The 27,858-nt window shown below is 49.8% G+C and overlaps 1 protein-coding gene and 1 pseudogene across 1 annotated transcript in view; both read left to right on the top strand.

Moving 5' to 3' along the window:
• The window catches only part of CDH23 (cadherin related 23), a 393,436-nt gene that overhangs the window by 173,402 nt on the left and 192,176 nt on the right, over window positions 1-27,858 (top strand). The gene's annotated exons all lie outside the window — the stretch shown is intronic.
• Window positions 2,236-2,544, top strand: LOC109454830 (10 kDa heat shock protein, mitochondrial pseudogene; annotated as a pseudogene).

The raw sequence follows: 27,858 nt of genomic DNA on the forward strand, positions 1-27,858 counted from the left end.
TCTGTGGTCCTCATTTGTCACCACCTGACCCCACCCAAATCCTTCCAGACAGCTTGAGGACATGACAGTCCTTCTCTTTTTCTTCCCTCCTCATCCTGAGCACCTGGCCCAGCTGGCTATCCAGCCGCCTGTTCCTGCCCACCTTTCTCCTCTAGCCCTAGGCTGGCATGGTCTCCCTGTGAACCAGCCTCAGTGCGAGCCTGCAGCAGGCAGATGGGCAGGAGGGCAGAGTCCCCAGGGGAGCAGGTAGACAGAAAGCTAGGACGTGGCCTCGTCTCCACTTCCCTCAGCCAGCGTAGACACTGCTGCAAAGAATACTGTCTGCCAAGTATCTGGCCTCACACACTGGCCTTTCCTCGGAGGTTTGGCCAGTGCCCGTTTGGCTCGAAACAGGGAGAAAGAACACGCTGCAAAGGCATCTTCCTGCTAATTGTCCCAAGCTGGGCCTGCGTGCCCAGTGGGGCCCTCTCTAACTCTAGGTAATCTGGAATCATTTTCATTTGGAAGACAGAACTGAGGGCCTCAGGGACTGCTCCAGCCAGGTGCGAGTCCTGAAGGCCACTGTGGGTGACCAGGTCTCTAGGTGTGTCCAGGTGCCTCCAGAACCCGGGCAGGAGGCAGCTCAGTCCACACGGGGGGGGTGGGGGACACAGGCCTGAGGCCACCATGATCCATGGCGCATGGTTAACCTGTCCGGCTCTCTGGGACCTCGTCCCCTCTGGACTGTTTATCAGCCCTGCAACGGGGGGAATTTATGTCTGCACACCAGCGCTTTCCCCATTACTAATGACCCCTCTGTTTTGCCAAGAACAAAGAGGCCTTCAGAGGTAAGTTATGGCTTCATTGCCATCAATTTGTTCTCAGCCTCTCGTGGCCAAACTGAGACTGAAGAATGACAAGGTTCTTTCCCGTAGAGGACCTGGCATGGGCTCCGTCCTCTTCCTGGGCCTGTGCCTGTCCTGCCACTCACCAAGGGCATCACTTCTACTGGGGCCCAGGCACGACAGGGCTCTGCAGCCTCTCGACCCAGTAGCCAGCCCGGCCTGTGGTCTGAGCAGACACCGTCCTCTGCCAGACAGACACAGGCTCGTTTCAGGAGGCATCTGCACCGCCCTTCACTGCAGAGCACTGGACTTGGAGTCCAGACTTGTGGGTTTCAGGCTCCGCTCTGCCACCTGCAGCAGTGTGTCTGAGCAAGGCATTTCACCCCTCTTCACACCATAATTCTCATCCAGGGAACAGGGTTAATAGTCCCCTCGGCAGATAAGATGGTGCCAGAGAGACTCTAAAGGGCCATAAAATAGTAAGTATTATTCGTTATGAAGGAAAGATCAAGGCCAAGGGTCCTTGGGCGTCCTCGTCACTCATTTCTTCCTTCACTCATTTAAATAGAGAAGTGGTTGAGAGTACAGGCTCTGAGGCCAGGGTGGTGACCACTAGCCAATACGGTTGCACGCGTGCTTATGGAGCTCTTGAAATGTGGCTAGTCTGCATTGCGATGTGCTGTAAATATAACCCACAGGATTTTGAAGACTTAGTATGCAAAACAGATGGCAAAATATCTTATTAATAATGTCTTTTATTGATGACATGTTGAAATATTTTCGATATACTGGACTAAACACAACATATTATTGCCATTAGTTTACCTATTCATTTCTTTTTTCTTTTAATGCAGCTACTAGAGAATTTAAAATAACACATGTGGCTCACGTTCTATCTCTATGGGCAGCTCCATTCCTGAGTTAGATGGCCTTGGTTTGCCTTCTCCCACTGACCAGCTGTGTAACCGAAGCCTCAGTTTTCCAGTCTGTAAATGGAAGTAGTAATAGGCCATGCGTCCCAGGGATGCTACAAGGAGTCAGTGGATTAAGATGTGTTAGACTTAGAAGAATGCCTGGGTTTATAGTAGGTGCTGTACAAATGGGGACTGTTGATATCCACCCGCTGTGGATGGGTAGGGGGCGGGGGCGGGAGGAAACACTGTTTCAGTCTCAGGAGCCTGCCGAGTGGCCGGGGAGACAGGCTATGACGCCCTAGTGGGTGGGACGCTTTGAAGAGAAACCAGGGCTGTGCTGATCACCATTGACATGAGCTGATGGCCCCCGGGGGTCCGTTAGACCATCCTCTCTATTTTTGTGTGTGTTCGAAAGGACCCATAATAAGGGCCAGACTACAGGTCTCTCCTTGTGGTCGCAGCATGAGAGCAGAGTACAAACTCAGGCAGCCAGAGTCATGGCAGGACAGGCATTTAGAAAGTTTTCCCCCTCTTTGACCGAGGATTACTTGAAAGGAGTGCTGTGGAAACTATAACCAAAGGAGGCATTATGCTTCCAGAAAAAATCCCAAGGAAAAGTACTGCAAGCAACAGTAGTAGCTGTTGGGTCAGGCTCTAAAGGAAAGGGTGGAGAGAGTCAACCAGTTAGCGGGAAAGTTGGAGATGAAGCTCTTCTTCCAGAACATGGAGGCACCAAAGTCGTTCTAGATGAGGTGGATTATTTCTTATTTAGAGATGGTGACATTCTTGGAAAGTATGTAGACTGAAATAAATCCCTACTGAAATGACATCACATGAAGCTGGCCATTGCACTGAAGTTCTGAAACCTCATCATGTAAATAATTTCCATACCTCTCTTTTGTAATAAGCTAACAATATCCAAACTAGTAACATGGAGTGTCTCGTAAAATTTAGTTTCACTGTACTGATATAAACATTTCCACATAAAAATATATAAATAAAAAAATATCTGTAATAAGAACTGAGAAAGAATTCATGGGAGGGGCTGCCTCCCCCAGCCATCACCAGGGTGGGGAGACTCACAGAGCATCTAAGGCACCCACTGACTGCTGGGCAGGAACTAGCAGAGAATTGTGGAGGGAGGGTCTGTTGCAGAGAATTGTGGAGGGAGGAACAGCGTGTACCAAGATCTGAGAGTAGGAGAGAGCGTGGCACATTCGTTCCACTGCAGTAATGCAGCGTGAGTGAGTGCAGCATGCAAGGGAGGCCACGGGGAGAGGAGGCCACAGAGGGACACAGAGCCTGGCCATGCAAGGTGTGGAATGCCCAGCTCAGGAGAATGCCAGGCCTTGGCCCTGAGGGCAGCACGTAGCCAGTTCAGCAAGGGAGGGATATGGTCAGATGCAATGTATGGAGCTCACTGTGGGCAGATTGAAGCCAGTGAATTGGAGTAGGGCAGGAGAGAGCAAGCAGGCCAACAGGGAGGCTGCCCTTAGTGTCCCCTAGCTGGCCATCACAGTGAGGGAACAGACACAGACATCCGAAGAAGGATGAGGAGGCTGAGTTGACCGGTCAACTCAGGAGATGGGATAGGTGGTGCAGGCGAGGGAGGAGCCCAAAAGGGCCCTTAGCCTCAGATGCCTTTAAAGACCCCTTGAGCAGGGAAGTTGCTTATTTTAACTTCCAACTACTATTTGTTCCAGAGAGGCATCTTCTATTCTCAGTGAAGTAACCTTGACTGAGTGACTAAAACTCTTCGTGGCTTCAATTTCCCCATCTTTTAATTGGGGCCAATAGTATCTTTCTCACAGAGTTGTGAAAATATAAGACATTGAGACCATTATATAAAGTGAGTGGCATTGGGTGAGTATCTATCACAGGTGGGCGCATAGCAAGCCCTCAACAGATGTCAGGCATCTTCCCTCCTGCCTGCCACCCATCAGGGTGTGCTGGAGACGAGCACGTGTCATGCTGTCAGAAGCCTGTATTGCTAGCTGTGACCACTCTTATATGCCGCCAAGCCAGGCTCGCCCAGATGGGCAGGAGCCCAGATTGAAGGCTTCTCGCAGTCAGCCCCAGGGCTCTAAGGCCCAGGATTCTGTCCTGCCATCATTTTTCCACAAGCCCCGGAACTTTTCATATTTTCTCTATCGCCCATCATAGGGAGACCATTACCAGTGGCTGTGAAGCGTGGTTCTCCAAGTGGGGGCCTTGGACCAGCAGTGTCACCTGGGAACCTGTGAGACACCCACCTTCCCTGGCTCCACCCACAGCTGCTAAGTTAGACACTCAGGAGTGGGGCCTGGAAAACTGTTTTAACAAGACCTCCAGGTGGTTCTGAGGCTGTCTGAATGCTTTCCCCTGGCAATAGAAGCATTTCATTTTCCACAAATACTAGACTGATGATTCTGTCATTTCGTCCTCTCCTCTCTCTAATTGATGCTAAATGAACTCTCTCCGGTGCCAGAAGGGCCCTTGCCACCTGAGGCGGGAGGATTTGGTGGATGAGCCTACGCTAGCAGTTTCCACGGTGTCCTGCAGGGCAGCGCCCCTCAGCCTGTCACCACTCCACTGTCCTCTCGGCAGGCTGAAGAGGCCCTAAGCAATCCCTCATCCACACCACGAAGCCCACTTCCCTTTCTCCATCTGACCCTGCTTCTGTGGCCTTCTGCGGCTCTGCCACATCCCCAGGGGAAAAGGAGGGGGACCCCACTTATTGGGTGCCGGCCGTGTACACAGTGGTGTATGAGGGAGACAATGACTCCATTCTGTAGACAAGAAAAGCAAGGCTCAGAGAGTTTACATAGATTGGCCCAGGGTCACAACTACTACGTGGAAGAGCAGGGGTTTGAACCCAGGTCTCTCAGGCTCCACAATACGCCCAGTTTCCGTGACAACATGATTCTCAGCGTGTGGTCCCTGAACCGGCAGCATCAGCTTCACCTGGGAATAATTAGAAATGCCAAATTTAAAAAAATAAAAATTAAAAAAATTTAAAAAAAGAAATGCCAAATTTTGCACCCCGCCCTTAATCTACTGAGTTAGAAACTGGGGGGCGGGGGGGTCCAGGTGATGCTGACGCTGGTGGTCTGGGGACCCCACTTGGAGAAGCTCTGGTCTAGAAGAACAGGTGTTGTCAACGGGGGCAAAGTCACCCCCAAGGGGCAGACATTTGTTCTGAGTGGTGAAAAATATCTTACTCTTTTTATGTATAAAGCATAGATATACATACAGATATGTTATATCTGTGGTGTTGAAATTTCAGGCGGGTGATGGAGACGCAGTTAGGCAAAAAAAGTCTCAAATGGTGGGGGGAGTAGGATAACGAAAAAAAGGTTGAGAAACACTGGCTTAGAGTAAAGAATGGATGAGCAGTATCAGGGCTGAAACCCCTCCCTCTCCACTTGAAAGGCTGTGGTCCCACCACCAGTCACACTGGGGTCCTGCCCAGGTATGTTAGTGCAGGACAAGTTCTCACTTGCCACTCTTTGGATTTTCATTTTAATGCTACCAAATAAGGCAGTTCCTTGAAAATACACTGAGTCCTTTGAAGAGAAGGCTGCGTGTGTGTGAGTGTGTGAAGATAGGGAGAATAATCAGATACAGTCAGACTCGCACACAACCACACCCCCCACTTATACCAATAAATGAATCAGGCCCCTTGGCCATGACCTGGTGGGGGGCGGCTATCACAGGAGACCATTGTTTGAAACACATCAAAGCCCTGTGATTAAGCTGCTTGGCATTTTTCTCCCCCCAGAGAAGTGAAAACTCAGGAAACACAGACCCGCTTTGGATATCTGAAATGTACGCGACGGCCTGTGTGGGGTAGCACAGTGGATGCCTGGAAGCCCCAGAAGCTTCCAAGCACCTGGTTGGGCACAGAGGGTAATGGCCTGCCTGGCTGGAGCCCAGAGGTGACCTGGGAGAAGTCAGGGCAGATCGGAGTTGCGTGGTGGGGCCAGTTGGTAGAGGGCATAGAAGGCAAAAGAAGTGGGTTCTTGAGTGGGGCTAGGAGTGGGGACAGTGAACACGGGGTCATCAGAAGATTCATCTCATGGGAGTTTGGGATGATTGGAACAGGAAGCACTGGAATGAGGGCAAGCTGCTAACAGGCTATTGCACCAGTCTAGGGGAGGCCTGGGGGTCATTGTAGAGATGTACAGGGGGAGTCAGCAGGCTCTGGTGTGCTAAAAATAGATGGTGCAGAAAAGAAGAGACAAAGAAGCTTCTAACTGCTGAATCTAGGTTATGAGGTCCTGACGGTGGCCTAGGCAGAAAGGGGCATCTTCATAAGGAAAGTTGATCTGTTGACACCTATGACTGCCTAGACCCATGTCAGCACATGTGCCAGAACTCCCTCCTCCCATACCAAGGCAGACATCACTAATTGATCCCAGCACACTTTCCCACTGAGCCTGGACAGGCCCCAAGCCCTTCTTACCCAGCCCTCCAGCAGCCACTAGCAGTTGATAGGCGTTCTCTTTAGAGCTGGAACAAATGTGTCCAAGGTTTATCCCATTGCATTTCATGGCTCTCTTCTTTTGAAAATATCTAAGGACAATGCCTCTGGAGGGTGTTTTTTAGTACTTAATTATACAAATACACTGCCATATTATTTACAGTTCTCTCCCACCACCAGACCCCAACAATGAAATATTACACCAATGCTACATTTCTCCTGCTGAACCCCAGAAAGCCTGCCTGCCCTTCATTCTCCCCTTGATCTGCCTCCTCTCAGCCTTGATCCTGCTCGACATTCTCCTGTACCCTCCTTTCTGATAAACCAGAGTCTTGTTCCTCCTCCCCCCTTTAATGAGGCCCCATCCATCTGCTCTTTGTCAGCAGCCGTGGCTTCCCTTTTGCTTCTTCCCCGTGAATAACAGTGGTCAGCGGACTTGGAAGGGGTTTCATTGCCACATGGTCTGAGACCCTCCCTTCCTGCATCTTCTCTCTCCCACACCCTCTGCACACGCAGGAGTCTCTGTCCCTTGCTTCGGATACTATGTATCCTCCTGGGTGCCCTGTGTACTGTGGGAGTACCCCAGACCTCCCCCTTAGGCCCAACCAGAACCTCTTCTGCTAGACCTTGAGTCCACCTCCCCAGCTGGGCAGGGAATGGACCTCAGCTCCACTCAGGGTACCCCTTCTCTTCAGGCGTGCCTGAGGGCTGGCAGACAGTCATGGCTGAGGTTACTTTCAGGGGCTGGGGGCGATTCTAGTTCCTGGCCAGAGGTTGCTTAGGGGAAAGTTCTAATCTGTTTTCCCTATGTTAATGGGCATTTGTCTTATTTTAAAAGTTAGCTCTTTTCCCCTTTTTTCCTCATCTCTAATAGAATTGCTTTGTATTGGACTTCCCAGGGCTCTGAGGCCTTTGGAGAATTGTGAAATTGGCCACCATTTATTTTGCATTCTCTTTCTCTTTTAACTTGGGCACACCTCAGGCACACAGAACTGATTTTCACATAATTCTTGGTTCATGATCAACATAGGTCCATGTGTGGCTCTCCTTAGTTTCATTATTAATTTTTAATACTAATAACATTGTGGGCACCTGTGAACCTATAAGCCAATCCAAGAGCTAGGCTGTCACCCATGCCTCATATCTGCCTGGGTCCCTCTTCCAACCCATCTTTTTCATTCCCTTGCTCTTAAAAAGATTTTATCATACGAAAAAAAAAGCATATATATATATATATATATATATATATATATATATATATATATATATATATATATCACATATTGCTTGGGTTTAGTTGCCCTTGAACTTTCTTTTAAAAAGTACCTGTTATGCATAGTCTCCTGGGACTTGTGTTTTCTAGTCAATATTATATATCCGAGATTCATCCTTTTTTTGGGGGAGGGGTGTAGATGTCACTTGTTCATTTTTATTACTATATATTATTCTGTTACATGAAAATACCATAGGTAACCCATTTTCCTGTCAATGGGTGTATGAATTGATTTTTGCTATTACAAAGCGTGATACTATGAACATCTTGTATGTCTCACTGAACACGAGTGAGAATTTGCCTTGGGCTGCATACCTCATCTCTCACCCCTACCACAACCCCAGAATGTGGCTAGCCAGAGCCGTTTCACAGATAAAGAAGCTAAAACTCACCAAGCAAAGGACATGTATCTCGTGAATGGTGGGCCCAGGATTCAAATCCAGATCTTCCTGCTTCCAAAACCCACATTTGTTCTGCCATCTTTTATTATTCTGGCAAGAAACCACGTGATTTGTGTCCACCCGCTGGTCTGTGTGCTAGACTAGAACCCTAGGATTCATTCATTCAGTTAACCAACAAATATTAATTGAGTTCCAAGTGTGTGCCAGGCTCCACGCTGGACCCTGGGGACCAAACTGTAAAGGGAAAGCTGCCGTCACTGCCTTCAAGTAGCGCATTCTAGTGGGGAAGAAAGATAATAAAGAAGTCAGTAAGGCGGTGTTCTCAGGCTGTACTAAGCACTGGGAAGGAAATACCAGGGTGACGAGAAGGTAACTGGGGTGAGGGGCCCTTAGGGCGGGGCTCAGGAAGGCTGGCTGGACTAGGGGATTTCAGCTGCCTGCGTCAGCATCCCCAGTCTGTGCGAATGGGAGATCTCGTCCCTCCCACCTCAGAAAAGGTCTCAGGTATCTTTGGGCGGCTTTGAACCTACGATGAGCCCCTCTAAGCAGCGCAGGTTCCCAGCTCCCTTTGTCATCTGATGCCCTGGATGAGTGCTCAGCTTCCAAGTGGCCTCCAGCCGGGGCTAATCTGAAATAAAAGTTTTTATTTATCTAGCTTGATACCCGGTGCAAGGTTAAATCATACAAGAGAAAAAGCAATAAAAGAGAAAGATTAAGCGTAAGGCGCAGTCTTAGGCCTGCCCTTTTGCAATATAGGTACAAAGATATTAAGCCTGAAGTCACCCACAACCCCGCACTGCTGTTCCACGTCTCTGGGCTCGGCTCAGCCAGAGCAGGAAGGAGGAGGAGAGGACGGGGCGGGGATGCAGGAGAGAGACACCCTGGGGTGTCCTGCCGAGAGGGTGAGCAGTGAAGGAAGCAGATGGAGTTCTACCAGCTCAGCCCATCGGCCACCTCCCGCCCCCACACAGCTCTGATTCATGACTTCCCGGGGGGGACAAAAAAATGTTGACATCTGCACCTACATTTCTGTCAGTGTTTCCATGTCATCAGTATGTACTGTGTGCCTGCTATGGGCAAGGCACCCTGGAGAGAGAGACAGTGGGAGAAGCCTTTGTCACAGCCCCTCCTCACAGCCAGACTGGCGCATGTCCCAGGTGACCTTGAGCAGCTTATTTCTCCTGTCTGTGCCTCGGTCTCCTCATCTGTAAGATGGGAATATTGATAGGGTTTATCCAAAGCATTATGGTCTGGTTAATGACCAGCACACATAAGAAAAGATAGGGTTCCTCAGCATATAGATGGTAATGGAACCTCTAAAAATACAAATGCCACTGGCTTTTGCCTGTCCTCTGCCTGCAAAACCTAAGACTTCCTCTCTCTGTAAAATCTCCAAGTGTTGCAGGGCCTCTGTGGGGTGGGGAGGGAGGCAATTCCCATGCATTGTCTAATTGACCTGCTCTTTTGCCCCCGACCCCTTGTGGGTATCCCCCATGCCAAGCTACTGGAGATGGGTGACTCACCCAGACCCCTGCTGTGAGCACCCCCTGTAGCCCCTGGAATGGCCCAGGATGCCCTGGGCACTCCATGACCCTGGAATAAAATGGGTCATGGTGGAGATATAGGCTCCTCCTCTGCCCACCAGCTCCAGCCTATAGTCCTTCTCTTTGTCGGGCTCTGGCAGGGTCACAAGAACACCATGACACCCTCCCCATTTCCATCTCCTACAGAGTATGTTTGAAAGCAATTTAAGACAAGAAAGGGAAGGCACCTTACTTTTAGCCAAAATGTCAGCCACTGAAAACCCACCCACCAGTTCACCAGACATGTCCAGTGTAGGCCCCGGAAGAACCCAACTGCACAAGTAATTCACCCTAAAAGCCTAAAGCATGGTGGATAGCACAGATACTTCAGGAGGTCAGGAAAGGAAAGGCAGCCTCGAGGATGGTTGGGGGAGACCATGAGGACAGAGGAGTCAGTCGCCACGGGGCAGGGTGTGAGCACACATTCAGGGGACCCTCGTCTCCAGTCCTGACATCCGCTTATAGTGTGGAACTCACTGGCAGAGTTTTGAATGCCAGACTGAGGAATAATAATAACAGCAGTGGGAGCTAACACTTCTGGGGCTTAGGAACAGATTGAAGTGCTTCACCTGCATCAACTCTGTAATCCTCCCAATAACCCCATGAACTCAGTACTACTAGTATTATCCCATTTTACAGATGAGGAAACTGAGTCCCAGTTGCCCAGGGTCGCATGGCTGGTGGGGAGGTGAGCAGGGTGGCTCCAGAACCCACATGTCTCCGATGCCACTGCCTCACTCTCCACTCCCCCTGCCCTGAGCATCAAATAGGACTACCCGGGTTTGGGAGTCACCAGATCCAGCTCTGGGCTGGGCTGTCTTCCGGTGCCCCCGCAGCCTCTCCCTCTGTCTCTCTGTCAAATGCTCTGCCTGACTCAATTAACTGGCTGCCCCCATTCAAATATTTGAGCAATATCCTGGAAACAGAGATTTCCAGGCAGATATTTTTCACACATTGATTGAAGTGAACAAACATTCTGGCACAGTGAATTTATTGCTCATCGTCTCATTCTGCTGGGCTCTGCTCCATCCCGACCCCCCTTCCCCAGAAGGACTTTCTTTTGTGAGAGAAGTGGGGTGGAATCAGGCTGCCTCTGTTTTCCAGCTCATTGCCCCTCCCAGCCCTCCTGCTGCTAATGTGGTGAGGACCCCATCAGTGAAGCACTTCTGACTCAGTAAAAGCAGAGGCTAAAGGGCACTTCATAACAACATCCAGCAGAGCAAGGGTTATTTTAAAGGAGCCAGGGACTGGTTTGTCTTGTAATGCTGGTGGGAATCTTAAATGTGCACAAAGCAGTTTAGTGGAGACTTAAGGGAGCACTTTGCAAATGAGGAGGGGAGTCCTGGGTGCTTTCGGTCCTCTTAGACATCTGCGGGGACAGGAGAGTTGCCCATTCATGACTCAGCAGGTGCTTAGCAAGGTCTCGATGAGCCAGTCTCCCCAGCTTCCACGCTTGGTGGTCTTGGGGTGACAGCCTCTAGGATGGAAATTGGAAATGGAAAACCATTCCATCGAGAAGCTTGAGAATTTGCTGGGGAGGTAAGCATATGAAACGCTCATCCATCCACACAGCATTTGGAAGTCCTTGGAGATCAGAGCAGTCCAGGAGGGCTGGGGCTGGGGCTGGGGCAGCAGCTTCACTCAGATGTGGATTACTCAGAGAGATGATTTTAAGTGGTACACGCGTGGGGCATGAAATAACATCAAATCACACAGTGAGACTGTCTGTCCCTTCTCAATTCTCTTTCAGAATTTCTGTCTTTGTCAGTTGTGTGCATGAGAAAGTCCAATGGGCGCTCACACCTTTAACACCTCTCGACCCCTGGACTCATCTGCCATTTAACAAAAAGAGAGCCGGAGCCTTCAGATGTGAAGCTAGTGCCGCTAAACATCTAACCACATAGGCTCCTTTTATCCATTTTACAATCACCCTCGATGGCCAATGAACTTGTTCTCCATTTGGTTCATCCTCTCTTAAATAGATTCTTTTAGAATACTGTTTAAAAGAAAAATTGAATCAAAATAAAGAAAAATAGTAAATAATAATAATACAAGTTGCATGCAAATATGGCAAGAATTAGGAGGACAGCATCCACATGACCAAAGATTGGGCACAACTGACAGGAGAAACCTGACCGGAGCCTTTCCTTGTCTGTAGAACGAGAGGGATGACAGAGCTCACAGGGGTTCCGAGAGTCACATCAACACATGTCAAGTGCTCAGAACAGGCCTGGCCCCGGGCAAGAACTCAGGAAATACCAGCCGTCTGTTGGACAGGAGCTTATCAATGCAGTCACCTTGGAAATGGGGGAGCACTGATGCCCACAGGGCATTATTATTGGTACTGCCATTGGGATGAAGGATGGCTCAGTTAGTGGGGAGGGCGTCCCAGACAGAAGGGACCAACAGGAGCAAAGGCCTAGAGCAGGGGTGTCCAAACTGCGGCCCGCAGGCCAACTGCGGCCGGCAATCCATTGTTAATTGGCCCGCAGCAAATTCCAAAAATATGTTTAGTTTACTTAAATAAACCAGGTGAGGCAATATGTACTTCACCTCGAGTGAGTGGCCCGGCTGTTTGTGTATTTTACTGCATATGGCCCTTGGTGAAAAAAGTTTGGACACCCCTGGCCTAGAGGGAAGACTATTCATGAGGGGTCTAGGGGGTGGCAGGTAAACCAACAAGGCTGCAGAAGCAGAAAGGTGGGAGATAATTTGAAGGATCTTGAGGGTCAAAGCTGAGGAGTGTGGATTGTTCCTTTCAGGGCATCTGTGGTTCCAAAAATCTGAGAGCACTTAGGAAGCTCAGAAAAGGGGGCTTTCTGTGAAGCTGTGGGGTTCCCCCAGGAATCCAGGGCAGACCCTCCTTGGTTTCGGGCCTTCTGGGATGAGGAACTTGTACAGCAAGCTCAAGTGTGTTCTCCTTTCTTACATCATCTGTCTTTGTTTCCTGTGACTGCGGTAAAAAGCATCACAAACTCAGCGACCTCACATCACAGAAACGTATTCTCTTATAGTTCTGAAGGCCGGAAGTCCCAAATGAGTCCTATGCGGCTCAAATCAAGGTGTTGTCAGGGCTGGTTCCTTCTGGAGGTTCCAGGGGAGAATTCATTCCTTGCCTTTCCCAGCTGCGTGTGGCTGCCATCATTCATTGGCTTGTGGCTGCATCACGTCAATGTCTTTTCTCCCCGGTCATGTTGCTTTCTCCTTTCCTGTAATCAAATCCTCTCTGCCTCCCTCTTTAAGATCCCTTGTGATTATGTAGGGAGTAGATAATCTTCCCATTTCAAGATGCTTAATGAATCACACCTGCAAAGCCCCTTTTGTCACATAAGGTAACATTCAGAGGTCCCAGGAACTAGGACCTGGATGTCTTTGATGGCCATTATTCAGCCGACCATGCATCTTTGCTCCTCTCTGAGCATTTGCCCCCTCATCTCTCTCTACCCCACTGATTCCCTCATGAGCTCACCTGGTCCGTGATGGCCATGCTGCGCTTTCTCCATCACGGCACCCCCTTGAAATATCCTTTTAGCTTCTGTATCAGCTGTCAACCTTCTCCATATGCTAGCTTTCCAATTCCAGGTTTCCCAGATGGGATCAGATTGGCCAGCTCATCATTGCAAGTAGTAGCCACAAGCTGTAGATGGCTTGCAGCCTGAGATGGTGTCACCCCAGGCAGCTGGTACACAAGAGGGTGGCAGGGCCTTGAGTGGGGCAGGCCCCAAATTCATCTAGTACATTTTTAAAGATAGACAGATAGGCCAGTGGGACAGACTGGAGCTCTTAGAACCAGACCCATGTATAAATATGGAAACTTGATATATGATAAAGGTGGCACCACAAATCAATGGGGAAAAGACGACTTGTTCAGTAGCTGGTGTTGGGAAAACTAGCTCACCGTATGAAGGAAAATAAAGCAAGATTCTTACCATGTACCATATACCAAGGTGGACGGTGAATGAATTAAAGGCCTTGATGTGAAAGGTAAACTATAAAACTCATACAAGGAAATGGGGGGTATATCTTTGTGACCTTGTAATAGGAAAGGACTTCTTAGCACCCAAAGACCACAGGCCACAGGTGAAAAATGGTCTGCACCAAAGGATTTTCAATTCAATAGCAATATACAGACAAAGTTACCAACGGATGACTCGTGGGGAGAGGATGGTTTGCAACAATTAAAACCAATAAGGGACTAATGCTTAGAATAATGTAAGGAGCTCTGATAAGTTAGTAGGAAAAACTTGGAAGTTCAATAGAAACATAGGAAAAGGTATTCACAGACTGGGAAACCCAAGGCTCATAAACATATATCGAGGTGCTGAAACTGACTAGAAATCAGAGAAATGCAAAGGGCCACCGCAGCTGCAACCTCGTCACACCCCACGTAGGCATGTGGGCCAGACCCTCCAGCTGCCTGGTTTTATGTGGTCTACGAGCTAAGAATGGATTTTAAAGATGAGTGGTTTTTTGCAACTGATTAGATAGCAGTAGCACTATCTTTGAACGCTTAAGTGAAATATTATTCCCCACCACCCAAATTCCATTCTTCCCACCAGTCGACCTGTATTACAAAACACTGAGCTCAATTATTATTATATTTATAATTTCGTCAAAAATGTTGGTGGAAGTTAATTTTCTCTCCAGTTAAATAAGTACCAACTCAATGTCCGCAATTTTGCCTGTTGCCCTGCAGAGTCTAAAATGTGTACTGTAGCCTTTGACAGGAAGGCTTCGCCAACCCAATGCTAGCGAATACTCTGTGTCCATGAGAAGCCACATGCATTAGGTTAAATCACATGAAATCACCATTTTTGTAAGTCAAAAATGGTCGAATGTCAGCAATTTCATGTGACTCAGCTTAATAGCTGTCCATACAGAAAAATAGATAAGTCTTTAAAACCTAGTATTGAGTGATAGAAGAAATAAAATGGGAGTGCATAATACCATGTCTGTAAGTTAAAAAAAAATCAATAGCTACAGTGGGCATTTAACAATAAATACATGCACATACAGGGACATTCAGTAAAGCGCTGGAATCGGTACTTCTTTGGGAGAAGAGGAGGTAAGATGGTGGGGGTGGGGAGGAAAACGTAACCCTTACTAACATTTATTGGATAATTATCATGTGCCTGGGGCTGCTTTAAGCAGCTTACGTGTATTAACTCATTTACTTCTCATAGCACCCCAATGAGGGTGTACTATTATTGTTCCCACTTTACAGATGAGGAAACTGAGCCCAGAGAGATTAAGTAACTTGGCCAAGGCCACTCAGTTTGTAAACACCGGAGCCGGGATTTGGACCCAGGCAGTTTGGGCTCCAGTTTTGGAGATCAAATCTGAAATCCAGTGAGGTGGGTGTAGTTCAGACGGGTGTAGGTGGACCCAAGAGATCTGAAAAGGCAAACTTCTCTTTTACTGAAGTCCTACATCCACTCCATGCCCAGGAAATCCTGCTGTTTCTTTCTCATCTTCTCCTACTTCAGAGCACCTACCTCAGCCTCTGGCCATCCTACAGGTACAGTGGCCAAAGACTTAGGGGTATGGAGCCTGTCCCTACATTGGCCCAACCTGGAGTGATGGAATATGCCACCCACAGGACAGAATGGCCTGTGCTGCTCCCTGAGAAGTGGCTCCTGCAGTAGTACGCTGAGGGAGCAGGTAAGAGCTTTGGATCAGACAGGTCCAAGTTCAAATCCTGGCTCCAAGTTCAACTGCCTATTGGACCTCAACAAATCGCTTCTATAAATCGAGGTAAAAACACCTGCCTCAAAGAGGGGGCTGTGCTTAGCACAATGCCTGGTATATAGTAAGTGTTCCGTAAACTACTATTGTTCCTGGGTTCATTGACTTCACCCAGGGGAAATGACTGCTTTTCACTGCACCTTCTTGAAAGAAGGACACACAGGAGGAGCAGGGAGGAGGCTGCATTGTCCTCTTTGCTTAGTCTGCTTATTCCTTCTTCTCCATCTTTCTACGTTCCTCCCTCCTTATGACATTATCTTTCCACTTACCACCTCTTTAAACCTTCCCTGACCACCCAACTTGCATTGTCTGCTTAGCTGATGGGAGCAGGTTCGTCACCCCCATTCTGTTTCTCATGGGGAGATTCATGCTCACCAATCACTCAACCTCCATTTTTCTCTCTGACCCCCCATCCCCACCCCATGCCCAGGACCACGTCACCTCTGGGCTTTGGATGCCTGGTTGGCTCAGGAGTTCCCAAGAATCTACCTTCTTTGCCTCATTCTCTCCCTCCCCATCATGGTAATCTCTGAATCCCCCGGAACGTGAGCCACTGAACCCGGGAGGCCTGCTCAGTTCGCAACCATGTCACCCTCCGAACCCAGAAAGAAGCCATCTTTTCCCGAAGAGCCCATGTGGACCTGAGCAGCTGCCAGGGGCCTTCACCGAAGTTACCCTCCTCACTACAATGCTGCAAGGAAGGGACGGCCTCCCCGTTTTACCCACAAGAACGTAGAGACTGAGTGGATGTGGCCTGCCTGGGGTTGCCTAACTTGTGTGTGGCATGGCAGCAGTTGGCCCTGAGTCACCCACATCCTTCATCCAGGACCTTTACGTCCTACCCCAGCCATCTCCACCCAGAGATGACCGCCTAACATCCACGTTTCCACCATAAAATCAACCCCCTCATTCCTTATTTCTCCAGGAACCTAAGTCTGTACTGACCGCCTTTCCTTCCTGGCCCTGTGACTCCGAACAGCTAATTGGTGCTTGGCAGATGTGGAGACGCTCTGGGCAGCCCTCCCGTGATTAGCACTGATTTTCCCTGGCTCCAAGAGTGGTGCCTTCTGCCTGGCGGTGTAGGCTCAGCAGGGAGAAGAGACTGGCTTAGGGTGAGAGCAGACAACAAAGCTGCTGTGACCCCATTTCTCTTGCAGCCATAATTAGGATGTCAATGGAATACCCAAGGATGTTATGCAAGGCCTTCTCCAGAGGTGGCATCTAATGCTTACAGCAAGCGCTATCAATGTCCCCCTTACACAGATGAGGAAACAGACTCAGAAAGGTTATGTAACAGGAAGGGTCATGCTAGGCCAAGAAGTGGCAGCTCTGTGTGAGTCTGATGTCTACATGCTTTCCATAGGGCCACCCTGCCTCATTAAGTGGTCATGACAACCTCATCATGTACAAGCCCCGTCTATGCTGCTCCCTTTTTGCAGATGGGTAAACTGAGGCTCAGAGGGCACAAGAAACTCAAGGTCATATGGTTGGTCCTAAACTGGCTCCCAGTTTGCTTTTTATTCTATCCACTGTACATAGAACTTTCTCATCCGTATCAGGACCACCCCCCAGCTCCCCCACCCTAACCCCCCAAGTCTGAGCAGTGAAAGTGTAACTTGGAGACGATATAAGGTATGGTTGCCCTGGGTTGGAAACAGAAATGAGGCCTGGTTATTGGAAAGGTCAAGAAGGGTCAAGTTACAGAAAATACTGGAAGCTGGTCATACGTGGTGTGTTGGGCAGGAGGAAGTCACGTAAGATCTTACAGGAGGAGGGAAGTGCTGAGCTTGTATCTTAAAATGCAAGCTTGTGCAGCCTGCCCCGCCCTGTGGCCTGCCTCCCTACCACCCAATGCCCCCTCCTTTGCAAACTGGGGACATTCAGTTGCTAAGGTCAGGTCTTTGTTTGAAGGACAGATAATTAATCCCACAAAGTAATCCCCAGTACACTCTGGCAGATTTATGGAGATCACCTCTGTCCCAGGAACTCTGCCTTATCATCTTTCATTTCCCAGGCAAAGCGAGTGACTTGTTATATCACAGGCCCCACGCCAACAGGAATTTCATTTAGGGGAGTTCTCCAGGTAGAGGGAGATTGATAACACAGGCCTGGGCAGGAACCCATGGCAGTCCTGGGGCCAGGGAAGGAGGGGGCAGAACAGGTACCATCACACCTCCTTCTTTCCCCTCGCCCATCTCCATCTTTCTCCCAACACCAGGTACCCAGTTTCATGGGGCTCACCTGTCACTGGCCACAGGGACCCAGATATCATCCAGTCTATCCTCTCAAGTTACAAATGAGAAAACCAAAGTCCAGAGCACTGAGGGAGGTACCTGTTTCCCAGGGTCGTTCTTTTGACTACTTTGCCCCATCTCTCTCTCCCCCCCATCATTACTTCTTCCCTCTCCCTACCTGCTCTGCCCTGAAGCTGCAACAGCTACAGGGAACTGTCAAGGTCCATCACAGGTGGGGGTTCCTCAAAGCCCCCCATGGTTGTCCCTGGAGTCTGCCTCCCAAGGGAGCTTTTGTGATTGAGGGCAGGGTCAGGAGCTCACTGATCCTGAGAAAAGGAGAGAGAGTGAGGAAAGGGGGTCATGGTCCTGAAGGCCAGGGTAATGGAATAGGTTTTGGACTATCAGCTCTGCCGAGAGCTTGCTGGGCAGTTTGGGGGGCTGTCCTGTCCCTGTTTGTATCACAAAGAGTTTGAGCTTATTGGATTATTCACGAATATTTATCGGGTGCCTCTCATGTACCAGCTTCTGGAAATACAGCCATGACCAAGACAGATAAAACTCGCCCTCATGGAATATATACTTTAGTGAGGAAGACAGAAAATAAGCAAACAGATGAATGCGTAAGGTAATTTTAGAGAGTAACGAGTGCTTGCAAGAAAGTAAAACGTGGATGTGTGTGATGGCAAATGACTGAGCTGCAGCTACTTAGCTGGAGTGGTTGGAGGAGACCTCTTTGACATGGTGACATTTGAGAGGGGCCTGAGCAGCCTTTGTGGCGCTATGGGGGAAAAGAATTCCAGGCTGAGGAAACAGCACGTGCAAAGGCCCTGAGGCCAAAATGAGCTGGGTATACTTAAAAAAACAGAAATTAGAGAAAGAGGTTTGCTGAGGCTCACGTGTAGTGGAGAGCAGAGGGTTAGGTACAGGAAGTGAGGTCAGAGAGCTGGACAGCGGCTGATCCTTTAGGGTCTTGCAGACAGGGACGCAGAGTGGAGATGATTCCATTTGCACTGGGAAGACATTACAGTAGAGTAACTAGAGCGGCATCAGGCTTTTGGAAGATCACTGAAAGGTCTGCTGGGTGGGGAATGGGCTGGGAGAGGGAGACCAGCTGGAAGGCCACTGGGTGAGCAGGTGAGAGAGCATCCGAGCTGCTCGTCATGCTAGCCATCTCGGGCTCTGTCCAGCCCCTCCCCGACTTCTTTGGTGAACACCCTTCTCCTTTGGGGGGCTTAGTTGTTGTTCTGAACCCCGCACTGGCCTGGCCTGCCGTTCCCTGCCCCAGCTTCTCCCTCCTGTGTATCTCCCACAACTCTCAAGGAAAAGTTTTTTTTTCGTGTTTTTTTTTAAGGGGAACAGGACTTTATTGGGCAACAGTGTGTATTTCCAGGACTTTTTCCAAGTCAAGTTGTTGTACTTTCAATGTGCCGTTCAGCTTCAAGTTGTTGTCCTTTCAGTCTTAGTTGTGGAGGACGCAGCTCAGCTCCAGGTCCAGTTGCCGTTTATCTAGTTGCAGGGGGCACAGCCCACCATCCCTTGCGGGACTCGAGGAATTGAACTGGCAACCTTGGGGTTGAGAGGACGCGCTCCAACCAACTGAGTCATCCGAGAGGCAGCTCAGCTCAAGGTGCCGTGTTCAATCTTAGTTGCAGGGGGCGGAGCCCACCATCCCTTACGGGACTCGAGGAATCGAACCAGCAACCTTGTTGTTGACAGCCCACTGGCCCATGTGGGAATCGAACTGGCAGCTTTCAGCGTTAGGAGCACGGAGCTCCAACCGCCTGAGCCACCAGGCTGGCCCCAAGGAAAAGTTTTCTAATAGACCGGCCTCAGAACTGCTCTTCTTGCATCCCCCACCACATCCACACTCCTGCCCCACCCCATCTTTGAGAGGCAGGGGGGCAGGCTAACTGCACCCAGAAGTGAAGGGAGGGCCTGGTCATCACCCAGAGAGTGGGGGACAGCATGGCAGCGTGCAGGACCGCCTTCGCCAACTTGGCAGCGCTTGTCAACAGGAACTGAGCCCGGTGGGGCTGGCGCCTTCCTAAGGCTCACACCCAGCCCTCGGTAATTAAAGCCATAAGTCATCTTGTGACGTGGGAGCTGCAGGCTGGGACTGCCACAGCTGGCATTGCTTGGGGCTTAGTGCTGGGAGGGAGAGTGGGCACATCTGGGCAGAGGTGGGGAGCTGAAGCTCCAAGGCTGCCCTCCATTCTGGCTTCGGCTGAGGTGGTATTTGGGCTCTGAGGCTCTGCTTGGTGCCGGGGGCAGTGCCAGGAGCTTCTGGCACAAAAGGCACACTTCCTCTTTTCTGTGCACACTGAGAATCTCAAGCTTGCAAAGCACCCCCAAAAGATGGCATCTGTCTCCAGTAGGATCCTTTGCTTCCCTTCACCCTTTAGAAGTATCTGTGTACAGAGCTTGGAGTGGAGATGCAATAGGGTGCCCGTCCCTCTGGCTATGCTGGGGAGCTACCCAGACAAAGTGCCTTCCTACCACGAGAGTAGGCGTCTGTAGCCCCCCAACCCCTGTAATGGAGAAGGCCACTCATTCTGAGGTGACCCATGGAAGGACCCTGAATTCTGACCTGTGGCCTCTCTTTTTCAAAAAAAAATAGTCAGAGGTTTTGAAAAGATTTTGATTGCTGACTCTCCTCCCCGGCCAAAAAAGCAAGGATGTTTCTCTTTCTCCTACTTCTTGCTTATTCAGCAGAAGTTCCTGCCTGGGTGAGCCAAGGGGAGGGGAATATCTCCGGACACCCCTCCCTGTCTGGCTGGGCTCACTCATCAAGCGTTCTGAACGCCCACTTGGTGTGGGGCGCTGGGCCAGGGCCTAGGGACATAATGTGACATCTGGGGCTGTTGCTCAAGCTGGGAGGACATTCTGGAGGCCAGGCTGCCCAGATAAAATGGACACACACACACACACACACACACACACACACACACACACCATACCCCGTCCAGAATCCCTGCCCTTGTCAGAGAAGCAGGTATAAAATCCCTGGCAAATGTGAAATATTTAGAAAAGTGCAGAAACTGATATAACACCCCCTCCTCACATGGGTACCCCCCCTAGATAACATTTGTTGACATTTCACCATATCTGCTTCTGATCTTTTTTGTTCTTGTTTTCGTTCTTATTTAAAGAATGAAATGACAGATACTGTTGAAGGCACTTTTTCTTCTGTTTTCAGTTATCTCAGAGGCTTAGTTTCTGAGGACTGAATAAAAAGGGTGAAAGCCTCTGATCCTAATGTGGTTTCAAAAATGGGGTCCCCGACTTGAATATGGTCTGTGGTGTGGTGTTTTAGGAGTCCTTAAGGAATTGTTCCTTTTGTTCAGTGTGATAATGGCGTGTTTGGGGGTATTTCAGGAGTCCTCATAAACATACAGTATTTAAGGATGGACTGCAATTTGCTCTAAGAACTTCAGAAAAAAGTTGGGGGTGAGTTTAAAAGAAATAGGCTGGCAAAGGGTTGATGATTGTTGAATCTGGATAGGGGGTACCTGGGGCTTCATTGTACAATGGTCTCTATATTTGTGCGTGTTTGAAATTTTCCATAGTGAAAAATTCATTTTTTTAAGTGTGGTCCCCAAAGTTGCCAGGGGACCCACCACTGGCCTGGGAGCCACATCTGACTGAGTTGCATGAGCAGCAGACCTGATGGGCCTGTCTGGTGGCCACTTGGCCTCTAACTTGCTGTATGATGCGCTGGCCAAGTTACTCCCCATCCCTGACCCTCAGTTATCCAGGGGAGAAGGAGAATTTTGAGCCCGATGGGTCCTAAGCTTCATTCCATTTTATGTCTCTGATGCTGGACACATCGAACGTGAATGCTCAGAGATCCCATTGAGAGAGAACTGTGGGAGCAGCCCTCCTTACACTGAAAGTGAAATATTTAGAAAAGTGCAGAATATTGCAATATTTCTGCGGTGTTCCCATGCCACCCTTTGAGAGAGCCTTTGCATCAAGGGTCCTGTGCCACGTAAGTTGGAGAGACACCACATCATCACGTCCTCACCCTGTGCAAGTTACAATGCACGTTAGTACATTAAAGGCTATGACAAGTCCTGCAGTGAACAGACCTGTTCCGTGTTTCCCAAATTTATTTGACCACAGAACTTTTTTAAAGTTGGCCCTTCTTATAATCCATATATCAGGGTTCTGGGGACACCCTCTGAGGACCCCCAACCTTCCTGTTTTCGTTTGGGGGCTCCTGCCCCGTAGGACAAATTTGTCATCTTTTCTTGTGAATATGATGACTCTGACCCCTTTTGAGCAGAACACAAGATTTTTCATGTTTTCCCCATTGATGGGCGGGTTTTGTACTTAACTAACTTTGTAATTTTTTCCTCAGTCGTTCCCTGACCAGAACATCTGCTTTGATGTCATCCTCTGACTCACTGACCCAATGCCGGAAAACTCTCCGACATCGGGAAACAGGGCCTGGCACAGTCTGGGGCTTTCTTGGTGGGGCCTTCTAGAGGCAGTGTTTCTAGGGAGGAGCACCTCAGAGAAAGGACACAGGCTGTGACATCTAAGGCTGTGGGTTCAGATCTCAGCTCAACCACTTACTAGCCATGTAACTTGGGACAAATTGTTTCGCCTCGCCCCAGTTTACTCATCAGTGAGGTTGTTGTAAAGAGTAAAGCGGGATAGTATGTGCTGAGTGCCGAGTTTCCTTTCCTCTTCAAAAGAATTTATAACAACTGATCATTACGAAGCACCTGTTATGTGCTGAACTGAGGAGGTGCGTGACCTGCTTTCATCTTCACATCAACTCTATGCAATAAGTATTATCCCTCCCCTTTTACAGCTGAGGAAATTGAAGCCCAGAGAGGGTAGGCAACTTGCTCACAGTCACACAGCTCATGAGGAGTGATGCTGAGATCTTAGCCCTGGTTCTAGCCACTACAACATCTGCTTCTTTCTGAAAGCCCAGATCCAGATGAAGACCTGTTGGTCCTCTGAATCTCAGGAACCTCACCTGCCTGGTCAGAGTTTCTTGGTCCTCGGGTGACCTAAATGCGTGCTGTCAGACCCTGCGCCTTCTTGGCTCATAGACAACCATGGAACCCTAAAACTGAAAGAGTGCGTGGGGACTCCCAGGTTCCCTGAAGCCTGAAGCCCCCAACCCCACCCCTCAGGGTCCCCTCTGGGAGTGAGGAGGGCACTGAGAGTGCTGAACTCCAGCACTACGCCCCGTCCCCCAACCCTCTGTCCTCCATGTGCTTCAGCCAGGGCAGCTAGCTCTGTGTTGGGCTGTTTTATACACTGGGGTTCTAATGAAAGGATTGGCTACTAAAACAAAGACATTTGAAAACCCACTGCCATAGGGAAGCCCCCTCTTTTCATTTTTTTTTTTAACAGGAGAGGACCCTGAGGCCCAGAGAGGTTAAGTAACTTGCCTGGGGTCACCAGCTATGCCCCTGGTCCCCAGGCAGATCTCTGTCCTGTCTTCAGGAGCAGGAGCCAGGCTGAGGGTGGCTTTGTTGCCCCCAGGGAGTCCCTCAAGGTCAATCATCTGGGCCAGTTCTGCACGTTGGTGGCCAGTTTCTATGAAGATAACTGTGTCTGAGGCTGGCTCCCTGAACCTCGTCCGACCACATCTATTTCTGGGCCGCGGAGCCCTGACAGAGCACAATTTGATTCATAAATTACCCGGCTCAAGGTGTGTGTGATGGGCTCTCCTTCACAGATTTGAAAGTCATTCACTCTGGAACTTACAGCACTTGGCGCCAGCGGCGGAGGCAGCTGTGGGACTGTTGGGATCAGTGCTCTGGGAGGGAAAGTGGCGGGGGAGAGGGGAGGACTTGGGAAACCAGCAGTGCTCTGTGCCAGCTCCGTGCTCATGTCTTGTTGAATCCTCCCAGCCACCTCGGGAGGCAACTTTTATTATTATCATCCCTATTTGGCAGGTGGGGAAACAGGCTCAGCGAGGTGAAGCCACCTGTCCAAAGTCACATGGCGATAAGTAGTGAAGCTGGGATTCAAACTCAGGGCTCTCTGGTACCAAAGTGTCTCCCACATGCTCATGATAGTAGCAGGACAAGGCACTGAAAAGGTGACATGTAGGGGAAGCAGCTGGACTCTGGGAAGTAGGATTGGAAGAGAAGGTTCAGGGGCGCAGCCCTTCTTTTCCCACAGCCTTTAGTGTGCACCTCCAGCCGGCACCTCGCCCCCCCCGCCCCCCACTTCACCACAACCTTTTCTGTCTAACATCCTCCATTTCCAGGAACTGCTTAGTTCCACCTGCCTCGTGCAGCTGGTTCACCATCCTTGATACGTATCTGAGACAGTATCAGCACTTTACAGTTTGTAAAGCATTTTCAGATCCCTTATCTCATTGAATCTCCAAATAGTGCTGTGGGCAGGACAGGTGTTCTCACCCACAGTGAGGAAACTGAGGCTCAGAGAGGCCCCCAAGCCCACAAGGGTGAATGGCGTCTCCTAACTTCATATCGGGTTCTTTACACATGTGCTTTGTCCTTCCCCTGGGGGTGACCAGTCTTTCCCCCTTAGATAGTGGGCTCCCTGCGGGCATTATTTGTGTTCCACCCCCACCTGTGCTTGGTACAGAGAGATCCATTTTGTGGGGTAGTGGCCCCACTCTCCAAGAAGCCCCACCCCCGGCCTGTCCCACTAGAGGAGAGGGTGACAGCCCCGCCAGGATGGCAGACGGAACACACCCCACTTCACGTTTCCTTCTCCTTGGGCATCCGATCACTGTCCTCTTTGTTTTCTTAAGTGTCTCCCCTCCTCCTTCCCCCCTCGCACTCCCCTTCCAGGACAAGGCCTTTCAGATCATCAAATATCTAACGCTTCTTATTCGAGGATCGAGATGGCTTTATCGGAGCCCATAAATCTCCCAGAGCCCTGATGCTCTGTTAAGTGCCAAGCCTCAGGTGAGTTATGTGTGCCAGGCCCAGCAGCAGCGGGCAGAGCAGGCGCCCCTCAGGGAACATGGGCTAAGAGACCAGGGGCACTCCGGCTCCCACCCTTGGCCCAAGAAGGGGCCCCAGTTGAGGACGGGCATGGGTGCTGTGGGCCCATCTGGCCCAGGCCCTGGAGGTCACCAGGCTCCCGGCAGGTGGGCAGGTGGGCAGGTGAGCCCCCAGGATTCACAGCCCTGTGCTGTTCTCACCTTGCTCATCTCCTGTAGCCCCCAGGGCCTAGGGAGCATGAGCCCTACACAGAAGAGACCACGGCAGCCATGAGGGACATTTGAGACCTGAAAGACCTACGTTCTAATCCCAATATGGTCACTAAGTAACCACATGTCTGTCCTTGGATGTGTCACTTCCCCAACTGAGCCTCAGTTTCCTCGTTTGATAAATAGGGTTACCGTGTCGGCTTCAGGGGGCGTTTTGAGAATCCAGTGAGCTCATGCATGGGAACAAACGTGCAAAGCACTCTGCCAGCGGGCAGAAGTGCGCGTCTTCCCATCTCTCGGAAGCAGCCTGGCATGGAGACTAAGCTTATGGCTGTGAAGTGGGTCAGCCTGGCCTTGAGTCCTGGCTTTGCCACTTCTCAACAGTGTGCCTTCAAGCAAAGCACTTAATTTCTCTGTGCCTTGGTTTTCTCACCTGTAAAATGGGAATAACAATAATGGACTAATAAAGATGCTGGTGCGGATGGCCCGCACATGGAGTTGCCATGAAGAGGAACTGACTGATGCAGGTGAAGTGCTTAGAGCCTGGCCTGACACACAGTGGGCCCGCAGTCCATGGCCTTTGTAATCACTCTTTTTCCCATGACCATCACCCCATCCATGCCTTGCTGCCTCCAGGGACTCCCCACTGCCAGCAGACAAAAATCCAAACTGCTTACCTGCCATTTGAGGCTCCCGCCTCCTGATGTCAGCGGCTCCTGACACCACTTCATGTGAACTCTGCTCCTTCTAATGTCCCCACACCTGTGAAGTCATTGTCCCCCCTCCACCCCTTTGCTCATGCTAGCCTCTCTGACAGGACGGCCCTCTCCCTCTCTGCACTTACCCACATGCTGCCTTCCAAGGCCCAGCTGCAGGAGCCCCGCCTGCACCAGCGCCCTCTGAGCCGCCCTCAGCAGGGCAGGGCACCTTTATGGCACATGTCCTGCTTCCTCAACTGGACTGGATGCCACTTGGGAGCCGAGACTTCATCCTATGCTGCTCAGCCTCTCCAGTGCCTTGCAAACAACTCCTCTTCGAGCAAGCTCCTTCCTTTATCCTGGCTGACGTAGCAGTGACCAAGGCAGGAAAGGTCCCTGTCCTCGGGAAAATTAAGTTCAGCAATTGTTGTTAGTACGGGTGATAGCCCAGTAGAGGAAGAATTAAGAAAGTGAATTCGTTTCCCAACCAGTCTGCATGTAGCACCCACTTAGAACACATAGACACGTATCGTCAAATCTTGGGGATTCTTTTTGTGGTACAGTATGCATAACATAAAATTTACCATTTAAAGTGTACTAGTCAGTGGCATTAGGTATATTCACGATGTTGTGCAACCATCCCCACCACCTAGTGCTAGAACTTTGGGGATTGTTCTTTAAAGGAATTTGTATTAACTTTTCTTTTTTTTAGACAAAAGTCATGCAAATAAGTCAAAAGGGAGAAATTGAAATGACTCTAGAGCAGGGGTGTCCAAACTTTTTTCAATGTTTTTCACCAAGGGCCATATGCGGTAAAATGCACAAACAGCCGGGCCACTCACTCGAGGTGAAGTATGTATTGCCTCACCTGGTTTATTTAAGTAAACTAAATATATTTTTGGAATTTGCTGCGGGCCAATAAAAAATGGATTGCGGGCCGCAGTTTGAACACCCCTGCTCTAGAGCAATGGTTCTCAACCAGGAACGATGTTTACCCTTCCCCGTCTCCCTCCCTGGGTGACATTAGACAAAGTCTGAAGCTGTTTTGGTTGTCACCACGGGGAAAGGGGGTGTTCCTGGCATGTAGTGGCTAGAGGCTGGGGACGCTGCCAAACTTCCTGCAGTGTACACAGCGATCTCCCACAGCAGAGAACTGTCCAGCCCAAATGTCAACAGTGCTGAGGCAGAGAAAGCCTGTTCTGGCATCACCACTCAGAGACAGTCTTTCTTAACATGTTATTATAACATTTCATTCTGAGTTCTATGCATATATTTTGCGTCTTACAAGATGTGTCCTATAGGAACTGTGCTATTTTGTGACACCTTTGAAAAAAAACCATGTCCTGAACACCTGTCTTTTCAAGTCACAAGCTTCTCTTCTGCAACATTGTTTCTAGTGGCTGACCGAACTTCCTTTCAGAACTTTTTAAATTAATGCCCTATTGTTGGACATTTCCCGTGTTCCCAGTTTTCCTTATTAGACAGCACTGTGGTGGGCGTCCTGGTAGCTGCACTTGTGGGCATGTCCATGATTCTGCCCTCTGGACAAATTCCCCCGGTTGCCCAGTAAAGGCTTTTCAGGATTTGGGGAGATTCTGGTCGGAGCTACAGGCCCTGCCGATGGCTCTCTGATCTCTATGAAAGCGTCCTCAGAGGATGAGGGGCCGCCTGTCTGAAGCCCTCCTGTGCAGGGAGCCAGGCACCGCTGTGTGTGAGAGGGCATGGCTTGACCCTAAGCAACCTTAACGTAATAGGCTTTACTATCTTTGGCTATTCAGGTTAATGTTTCATAAATTGGAGCCAGTTATTAGCAAATTAATCAGAGGCCCATTTGCAGTCTTATTAGGATAGGTAATCATTTGTTGGTTTAAGTGAGCTTGATGAAAACTGTCGTTCTGCGAAATGCCTGCAAGATAAGCAGACTGCAGTTCACACCTGCTTGAGATACTTGAAGGTTGTCTTTCCCTGTCTGGACAGTAATGTCTGTGATTAACTGAGCCACGCTCAGTTCAAACAGACATATGACCATGGGCGCATCGGGAGGGTCTGAGAGGGAACTGCTAACTGACTGACCCCTCCTGCGGCAGTATGGCCCTGGTGCACTATAGTCTCTGTGATGTGACGTCATAAGTCACCCCAGTACCATTCTGCCCCATAGGCTTTTGCCCCAGCCTCCAAATGGCTCCCAGATGTCCCTGCTTCGGTCCGTTCATTCATTCACAAACCATTTGTTGAGCAAACCCTTGTGCATCAGCAGGGCACTTGGGGACACGAGTCCCTGCTCTCCTGGGACTTACATTCCAGTGGGGAAGGACAACAAAAAGCAAACACAGGAACAGATGAAAAGAGACAGTCAGAAACTAGACATGCTTTGAAAGAAGGAAAACAGAATAACGGAGTAGAGACTGACAGGCGTGAGAGTGGGACAGTGGGGTGGTTGGGGAGGGTCCTCTGTGGAGGTGACATTTGAGCTGAGACCTGAATACAAGGCAAGGCACCCAGCAACGATCTTCCGCGAGAAGGCGCCAGGTGGCTTCAGGAAATCTTTGGGGGCGGGGGGTAGCCCTA

This window comes from Rhinolophus sinicus, chromosome 15, assembly GCF_057876585.1.
Source record: "Rhinolophus sinicus isolate RSI-liver-muscle chromosome 15, RSI-T2T, whole genome shotgun sequence".
NCBI classification, from domain to species: Eukaryota; Metazoa; Chordata; class Mammalia; order Chiroptera; family Rhinolophidae; genus Rhinolophus; species Rhinolophus sinicus.